At 38.8% G+C, this 10,388-nt stretch overlaps 1 protein-coding gene across 1 annotated transcript in view; it reads right to left on the reverse strand.

The window, feature by feature from the left end:
* The window catches only part of LOC137289041 (serine/arginine repetitive matrix protein 2-like), a 44,107-nt gene extending 42,639 nt beyond the window's left edge, over positions 1–1,468 (reverse strand). The window contains exon 1 of the mRNA XM_067820832.1: positions 1,388–1,468. The gene's annotated coding sequence lies outside the window, so the exon portion shown is untranslated. The remainder of the gene's footprint in view (positions 1–1,387) is intronic.
* Positions 1,469–10,388: the final 8,920 nt, after the last annotated feature.

Below are 10,388 nucleotides of genomic sequence, written 5' to 3' on the forward strand. Positions count from 1 at the left end.
AAAGATACTGTCAAACCTATCTACCAGCGACCAAAACATAGCCCGAAGTTTCACATGTGGGATGGCATATCGGCTCGCGGAGTGACGCCATTGTGTGTTTTCACGGGAAACTTGACAAAAGAAAGATACGTTGACATTCTAAATGGTCACCTTCTTCCGACAGCACAAACATTGTATGAAGATGATTGGATTTTCCAGCATGATAATGACCCAAAACACACTGCGCGCTACACAAAACAGTGGTTGTCGGGCGAAAATGTTCAAGTTTTAGACTGGCCCAGTTACAGCCCAGACCTAAACCCAATTGAGAATGTGTGGGGAGTCATGAAGGACAGAATAAACCAAAAGGGACTGAGAAATATTGAAGATATGAAGGCCGAGATGGTCCAATATTGGAATACCCTGTCACACGATTACCTACAAACTTTGATGGGTAGTGTGCCTAGGCGTATTCAGGCATGCATTGCTGAGCGAGGAGGTCTAACAAAGTACTAAAACAAGACTGAGACTGTAAAAGGATGATGTTTTAACATGTTTATGTAAGTAAAACGCCAGAAGTTAATAAACGTAATGAGTTACATGACGCAACATGATTCTCAATAATTTCTGGGAATACTATAAGTATTATGCATCAGAGATCTCGGGAGAGAAACTGTGAGAATAGGACACGGCCCTACACAAATTTGCTCACCCACACCTAGTTAATGTGTACAAAATTCATGACCTCATCAATAAAATCATCAGCACACCTCCCCAAAAAGCCATAAATCACGAACGGTCCCTCAGGTGAACATGTTAAAGCTGTGTTTGTTGAAACAGAGTGAGAGTTCCGCTCGCAACCTCGATCCCAATCAAAAACTAAACCTAAAAACTGACATGCATACCCCACCCAATAAATTACATTCAATAAGCTAGAACAGGCATAAAATAGTCAATGAACATTACGCCAGGGAAGGACACTCTTGGAGCAAATTTACTATATAAAAAGATGGGGGTACGGGAGGAACTCTTTCCGATCAAAGAATCACAGACTTGAGCATGACGACTGTGGACGTGCTTGACATTTCACGCCACACATGTCGATGTTTTCGCCTTTTGCGATAGAACTTAGATGCACTTTTCCTCGCGTTTCATACACACTTCAAAAGGGTCTAAAAAAACTCCAACATTCACCCTTTAAGAATAACAGTAATAAAAGCATAACTGATACATTTGACATGTGCTCGATTAAATCGGAGTTGAACTATCAAAATGTGGTACCGGCAGAAAGGCCTGTTGTCTTCTGCAATTACGTCTTTCACAGGAAATTACACGCATTTTAAAAATAGGATAAAGGTTTTTCAGAGCATTACTTATTGCCGATACAACGGAATATTGCCGTACTTACGTAATAAACCACTATGTTCTAACTTGATGATAAACAATCTCACTTTCGAGGCTTGGTGACAGTCAACATGGCGTATACAACATATCCCACAATGCACCGTGTTTTAAACGTTCCCATGGCCACGACCAATGAACTTCCGTTCGAAATTAGACACGTGTTACCTCCCTTGGCAGAGGTCCGGCACTGTGCAGTGTGAGTCGGTGCGTTGTATTTCAATCCACATATGCGCATGGAACTAAATGCTTTAATTTGTCGTTTATCCAGGAGTGATATAGAGTAAAGTAACACTTGAACTGACAGAAATGGCGATCTGCAATGTGTAAGTGAGATTCCGTTTGAATATTGCTAACGGAAATAATAAAAACAATAATAATATTAATGATTCTTGTTTTGACAGTTGACTTCACTTTACTTGTCTTTGTCATTTTCGGGATAGAGATACAGATGGTTCTGTTTGGGCAGAAAGGTATAAACTTACCATTTTCTTTGAATGGGAATCACTGCTTTTCTGTGGAAGTTGTGATTATCATATGCTTTTTGGTGCCAATACACAGTCAAGCATTTATTCCAGTCAAGATAACCCTTTTTTTTGTTAAATAATCAATTAAATTAATGACATTTTTCTCAAGTTCAATACTTTAAGGTGTATGTGCAAACTTATAATATGTTGTTCCTTTTTCGCAGGTTGAAGACCCTAACGCTGTTGGTGATATGCCGAACGAGCCGCGCTGTCTGCAGGTCGCACACTACCTGAAAGCTCATACACGAACAAGCTTTATGGATGAACAACTTCTTCATTCAGATTATGTGACGTTTAAATACATATACTTGTGTCGTTGTCAGCCTGAATACATTCGAATTGCAGTAAGAAGTTTTCAAATTTAGTTCGAATTTCCTGGACTCTCCTGGAATTTTCATTCTGACAGCATCCCGGTTCATTCCGCCGCAAGTGTTGGTTATCTATTGTTTGTTATCCAGATGGATTATAAGACAACGGCCAGAAATGTAGCAGGATCGGTCTTCCCTGGAAGTGAATGGAAGGGCTGTTTCTTCCATTTCACTCAGTGCCTTTAGAGAAGAACCCAATACCACGGCCTGCAGTAAGACAACCTGCATCTTTTAATTTGAAATTGTGTCAAATAGTGTCAAAATGTATGATGAATTAATGTAAATGTAACAAAATGTACTGTAAATAAACACATTTATCGAATTTGAATTCCTCATATTGAGACAGACCTAAGGCTTAATGAGCTGATCACACATGCGCATAATCCAGAGTATCCGGATTAGCTGGCAGGAAAAACCTAGTAATTAAAATTGGCTTAACACTTCTGGTGAAATTCACACGAAGCAGACCTTTGTTTTACTACTCTAACCCAGAAGGTTTGCTTCATGTGCATGAACCCAACGTCTCACTGGATGACGGAGACCTTGGCGGCTTGGAACCACTACCAGAATACCGGCCCAGGAACCAACATTTAAGCACCTTGAAGGTTATCACGGATGCTTGAAGAAGGTTATATTCAAAGCACATCCCTCAATGTGTGTGAAACGATTGCATTCCGGAGAAAGGAGCAGAAATTAAATGAAATAAAACTTGTAAAATGGTGCAGGGCAACGACTACCAAACAAGAGGCAGAAGTGTTCGAATGTCTACACCAGGATAGACACTTTGTTTACAGATTACATCTATGTGATTAATATATTTACCTAATGGAAATTGTATTTCTATGTATTTTGAATGCATTTTATTTGGTACTTTTCTATGTATCCTTGTTTGTGATCTCGCAGAAAAATTCTTTCTACGAGAATAATGATATTATATATATATATATATATATATATATATATATATATATATATATATATATATATATATATATATATATATATATATATATATATATATATATATATATATATAAATGGTTTGTTGTCGCTGAAAGGATCGTGGATGAAAAAAATGCGTGATCTACTTCAAGGGGTGTAAACATTTAAGGGGCGATTCCTGGGAGCATTTCATTTCTTTACCGATTAACAAAAAAAGTTCAAGAATTACACTGAACCTCTGTTCTCCAGAGGCAGTCGACTTGAAAAAACTGGTCTGTTGCTTTAAACATCATAGCTTTCGTCTTCTTGGTATAAACCAGGAGGCACAATTATACACGAACCTGACTGTTTAGAAAGCCCATGAAGACTTGAATTAGAATTGATGTTCAGCACCCCATGTTTGTCGTATATGACGACTAACAGGAGCAAGCGGTCAGACTCGCTGACTTGGTTGACACATTCCATCGTATCCCAGTTGCGCAGACCGATGCTCAAGCTGTTGATCACTGGATTGTCTGGTCCAGACTCGATTACACCATACATCGGGAATACTGCTGAATGCGGCGTAAAACGAAACTCACTTATGCACTGTTCCCACAATGCATCCACTGTCCAGAGGACAATTTAAGGTTCTTCGCCTTTACTAATAGTTAACATGTAGACGGGATGAAGTTTATTATAGCGGCATTCATCTTGGTACATAGAACCGAACCGTTTGGCATCAGCAGGGATGTATCAATCCCCTCATCCTGATTCTCAGTTTAGACATGTAGTTTCAGGTCACATGCTTTACAAAACGTTCTGCCTCCATCACACAATACCCATGACTCGCATGGTCATCCTGTAGTCCGCGGTTCTTCTTGCAAAATAGTGAGTTGATGGGTTTGACACTTTGCATTGAAATGTAGCTTCTTACAAGCATGAGTGAGTGAGTTTAGTTTTACGCCGCACTCAGCAATATTCCAGCTATATGGCGGCGGTCTGTAAATAATCGAGTCTGGACCAGACAATCTAGTGATCAACATGTCAGTCAGCGAACCTGACCACTTGATGCCGTCAGTCGCCTCTTACGACAAGCATAGTCGTCTTACAAGCATGGGTTGCTGAAGGCCAGTATTCTAAGCCTAACCTTCACGTTTCTGCGATATTATTGAACTGTCATGGTATGTGAAATCTGACAACAAGAACAGTGATTATCAGTTAAAAGGGAAAGATGTTTTATTCACGGTGATGTATCAACTGCAGAAAGTTCCCATTACTGCTCATTGAAAGGATTTGCTCGAGAGCAAGAGGTTCAAAGGGATGTTGCTGGAGTTGTTCAAGGTGGTTTATCAGTACAAAATGCTATGGTAGCTTTCGACTGCATGTACATTATTACACAGCATTAAAACATCTTGAATACTCTTTAAGGATGTAACACAAAAGGTCACGATATTCACTGTGTTTATAGTTTCAACCATTTCAAACACTACTGAGCAATTCGTACAGTTTAGTTGACCTTAGGCGTTAACCCCAACGTAGAACATATTAAAGTCGTGTCAACCGTAGGAACAACTACCGCACTGAGTTATCAAAGTTACCTGCTCCGACTTCTTATCTCTGATACAGTTATAATGACACGATGTTGTCAACCATTTCTGTCAACAAAATCTACACGAGCAAGACTAGTTAACTTCTAAATGGATGTCTCTACCTCGTCAACATGGAGCTTGACATGGTCCTCTGCGTCGTGTACATGCTTCTCGACATGGTCCTCTGCCTCCTGTACACGCTCTTCGACATGGTCCTCTACCTCCTCCACACAATCCTCGACATGGTGCTTTGCCCCACGTGCACGGTCTTTAACACGGGCCTGTCTCTGAGTGGAGGCAGCGTTGTATCATCACGGCTGCATTGATGGCCCCAACTCCGACAGTGATCAGGGACACGCCAGCACTATACAGGGCAGCATTTACTGGGGTGGCTGAAATACTTGCTGAAATATTAAATACAACAGAATGCCTAAGCATCAGAGACTATATTTGATGCTGTTGTGTTGAAACACTTTCTTCGTTCACTATCATTATGTCATCTCTTATTGCAACGTCCATCCACTGGGCTTACAAACAGAAACGAATAATAGACTGTATTCATAAGATCGACGACAAAGCAAATTAGTAGAGATAACGTGAACTGAATTGAAGATATCTCGATAAGAATATAAAAATGAAATCATGATAATTATAAAAATGAACAAAAACGAATGAATGATACAACGAAGCATATTAATGATATCTTGAAAAGAATTGATAAGTTAAGATGACAACACAATAGCAATCCAGAAGAAAAAGAATCATTCATTTATTTCCTGACATCTCGTAAGTAAATACCGATATTGATCATTACTGATATCTTGAAGTGTTGATATAAAAAAAGACTTCCGTCTCTTTATTGACATCTCCTTCGTGGCGGGCGGTGTTGACAATTGTCAGCAGGTTCTTGACGGTATTTGAGTGACAACGTCTGTTGACATGTTCCTGTACAAGTTCTTATGGTTTGCCGCCATTTTGGGAACTGTAAGATTTAACTGATATGTAACCAAACACAATGATTCCACATTTCTGATCTCTCTTGTTACGTATGCAACAGATATCAAACAGCTATATACGGATAGCTTCAAAAATTTTGTGATATCTTTACATTTTATAAAATGATATATTTTTGATATCAGTAACAGTCAGAAAACGTGAACTATCTCAAATTGGATTAATGATATCTTCGATGCATCAATGATATCTGTTACGTATTTTTGGATATGGTATCATGATATCGGAAATTTAATGGAAGATATCCTGACTTAATCTGTAATATGACTGTTTGGTATGGTGTAATTGTAATTGCTATAATATCTAAAACATATTCAGAGTGAGTGAGCTATGATTTTAAGCCACATCCGCAATATTTCAGCTATATCAATCAAATTATAGTTTTACAGTAATTAAAAATAAAGTATAAACATCCTTCAAGAAAGAACAGTAAAACAACGAGATTTTCACAGATGCAAATGAACAACCTTCATATTATTCTAAAACAGTTTAACTATCGAAGACGATTCAATATAAAACAGACTATAGATTGCCATACTAAGATACTAAGGACCATAGGGACTTCCAATGAAAACACATTTAGAGATTTTCTTTATTATTATTTTATCAGTGATAGTAATTCGAATATGAGACTGTGATTAAAGATATTTTCAAATATAGTTGGTATCTTGACAACATTGATATCCTTCAACAGAATACCGTTATCTATAAACCAATTGAAGGTTATCATAACTTCGTATAACATGTAGAAATGACTTTCCCTATGTCAGTGGAGTTTGCCGGCCCATCTCTCCCCTGCCATGGTGGCACTGTTTCCAGTCTTACAGGTTTACCCAAATGAAACTGAGGTAGCAAAGCTCTACCAATCCCGGGTGGAGCCGCCGATAAATCGCCCCATCTCATCAAGGTAGATCAGCAGTGACAGAGACTGTTTCAGGTTTCTTCTGTCTGTGACCAAGGCCACTGGCAACATGAGTGAACGCTGGGGAATGAATACAAAATAGAAGGTGATAACCTTGAAACCATGTGAAACCATGACGAGTAAAAGTTTTATGGACAGACAACGTCCACATTTAAACAGATGATACAACAAGAATCCAGAAGATTTTCACTTTAGGCTAGTAACCTGTGATGAAACCTGGATCCACCACTATGAACCTGAGAGCAAACAAGAATCCATGGAATGGAAACATGTCACTTCTCCCAGGACCAAAAAGTTCAAAGCCTCCAGATCAGTGCAGAAAGTAATGGCGACAGTCTTCTGGGATAGCAAAGGCGTCATCCACATAGATTACTTACCAAAAGGAAGAACAATGAATGGGGAATATTACGCTAACTTGTTGAGGCAAGTGCGACAGTCAATCAAGGAGAAGCGCCGGGGCAAGATCAGACGTGGTATTCTTCTACACCAAGACAATGCTCCAGTACACACCTCTCGCGTTGCAGACGCTACTGTCCAGGAATGCGGGTACGAATTCTTGCCTCATCCAACCTACTCTCCAGACCTGGCACCAAGTGATTACCATTTGTTCCCAAATCTCAAGAAACACTTGTGTGGTCGTAGATTTCAGGATGATAACGAGCTTATTGCTGCTACTGAGGCTTGGTTTGAGGACCAAAATGGCGCGATTATACGCTTATAATTTTGTTGGGTTTTTTCTTAATCAGCGATGCATTTTATGTATCATAAATAGGTGATAACTGTGTTTTAATTATGTTTTAAGTTTTGGATGCATGTGACTTTTAAACTGTCTTCAAAGCAACGTTCTGAACTGCGGTGTAGTCACTAAACTGACCTGGTTACTGTGGCGTTTAAAACCCCATGTCTCCATGTAGCAATGGGTTTATATGTGGCACTGTATAACACAGCTGTAATGGTTATTAAACTCAAAAGTTATGCCACCCAAAGTAATTATAACTATAACTGTATTCGTTTACCATCATAAGTCCATAAGCCCGTTTACTAGCTACCTAGACATTTCGCAAACACCACATGCATAATTGGTGGTTTGAGGACCAAAATGGCGCCTTCTACAGAGATGGCATCAACGCCTGAAAGAAAAGATGGAACAAGTGTATTGACTCACAAGGGGGCTATGTTGAAAAATAAATGTGGTTCATACCAATATTTTGTGTTTTTCTATGCAAGGCTCAAAACGTATTGACATTCCATCGTAGCTGATGTCGCTTAGTGTAAAGTCACACACAAGGAAGTCATTGCGGTGTGCCGTGTTGGGCGGAAGTTTCACTTTTTATATTTTCGATATTGTACCCGGATGCGACCTTTGTAATCAGCAATGTGCAAAGAAAATTGAGGGAATGAGTAAACTAATCTCCTGATCATTTCTTTCAGCCGCGAGGAAAACAAGTTTGTTCAAAGGAACAAGTTTCTTAGAAACACAAGATAATTTGTCATTCACGTTTTCATATAACACTGATATTAAATGCATGAATTTTTCTGATACCTTTCGGTATGCACTTACAGGAGCAAATCATCAAAAATGAGAATTCAACCTATAGAATTAAAAAACAAACAAAAGGCAATGATAAAACGCCTGCGAAATCGGAGTTCAAACAATTCACTAATTTTCCCCGCTTATAACGCATGCGCAGTGAATAGTCTGCCCGGAGTATGAGGTCATGAGCAGTAGTCTAATGTTCGTTGTCCACACAAACAAGTACATAATCTACTCGTTACATTAAAAACAAACACCTGTTGATTGTGATAAGCAGACTCAGTTACAGAAAACACTCAGTGTCTAGTTTTATTGACATATATAGTCTGGTTCATAATTATTGAGAATTTTTCTTCTTACTTTGAGCTATCCTAACACCTCAACTGATTCACTGATACTTAAAACTAAGTAATGGTATAAGGGAGGTAACTCATCTTGGCCTACTGAGTATAGTACAATTAGAGTTACCTCCCCTGAATTTGTAGCAGACGTCATTTTCCTCAGCACTGTCAACAATGTCTGCTGAAGATAAAAGAAGGTTGATTTTTGAGTTGTGTAATCAAGGAATTGATGATGTAAATACATTGGCAGAGAGAACAGGAACTCCTCTTTCTACTGTGTATAGGATTAGGAAGAATTTTAGAGAGGGAAAGAATTTGGGGCACCAGAAAGGAGCAGGGAGACCCAGAAAATTGGACTTCTCAGATCGCGTCCGGCTGGGAATTTTAGCGTCTAAAAAGCAAAGGGCAAGCATCTCCAACATCAGGTATGAAATGATAGAAAGGGGATCAACAGTGGTATCAAAATCTACAGTTAGAAGAAATTTGATTGATCTTGGATGGGAGAAAAAGACTGGAATTCCTTCTCCTCTCATGAAACAAGAACATAAAGACAGGCGTGTTGAGTGGTGTTTGGCACATGAAAACTTTGACTGGGAAAATGTGATTTTTACTGATGAAAGCTCAATATGGGTATATCCCAATAATGTGAAAATATGGACAAAGTCTGCGTCAGCACCGTTGTATCGACGACCTAAATACAGCCCAAAGTTTCATGTATGGGGAGGGATATCCTTATTAGGAACGACCCCGCTGTGTGTGTTTGAGGGAAATCTGACAAGTCAACGCTACACTAACATATTAGATAATTTTCTCCTTCCAAGTGCACATGTGTTTTATGGAAATGACTGAATTTTGCAGCAAGATAATGATCCTAAACCCACCGCAAAATATGCCGAGCAGTGGTTTCAGGAGAAAAATGTGACTGCATTACCATTTCCTGCATATAGTCCTGACTTAAATCCCATTGAGAACATTTGGGGGATGATGAAGGAATGTGTGAATCAAAAGGGGTTGACAAAAATTGAAGACAAGAAGAGAGAAGTGGTCCGATACTGGGACAGCATAACTCACGAGACACTAACCTCTCTGATAGGAAGTATGCCTACCCGTCTTAGACTGTGCCGTGAAGCTCAAGGAGACTTGATAAAATATTAAATTGTTACCTACACAACATGAAAAGGTCAGTTCATTTTCACAATACATTCAATTTTATCTGATTTGTTCTCGTTTAATAATATGAAATGCTTTAGCTATTCTCAATAATTTTGAACCATACTGTATATTAGCTACCAACACTTCTCACGAACACGAATACAGATAAGATAAGAGGAAAACCACAACATATGGTACTATCGAATAAATCGTCGACTGAAAACTAGAGTGTATTAAGTAACAAAGACCTGTTTTCGAGAAAGTCGATCTTGAATCGATATCTTCCAAACTACTCCATCGAAGTCTTTAGAATTTTTCGCATGCATGTGACATAGCATACATTATCAGAGAATAGCAAATTATGAGCTCAATGTATTAAAATATATAAGAAATTCCCCAAAAAGTATTTTCGATGAAACACTACACACAAAGAAATCGTGTTTTTTCTCAAAACCAAAGTGTTCTAAGTGTCGAAAATACAGCTAAAAGTCATAATTATATGTTAAACTTTTTCAAAAGGACTATAGTTAATGAGTGAGTGAGTTTAGTTTTACGCCGCACTCAGCATTATCCCAGCATTATGGTGGCGGTCTGTAAACAAACGAGTCTGGACCAGCCAGTCCAGTGATCAACAGCA

The sequence above is a fragment of the Haliotis asinina genome, chromosome 1, assembly GCF_037392515.1.
Source record: "Haliotis asinina isolate JCU_RB_2024 chromosome 1, JCU_Hal_asi_v2, whole genome shotgun sequence".
Lineage (NCBI taxonomy): Eukaryota > Metazoa > Mollusca > Gastropoda > Lepetellida > Haliotidae > Haliotis > Haliotis asinina.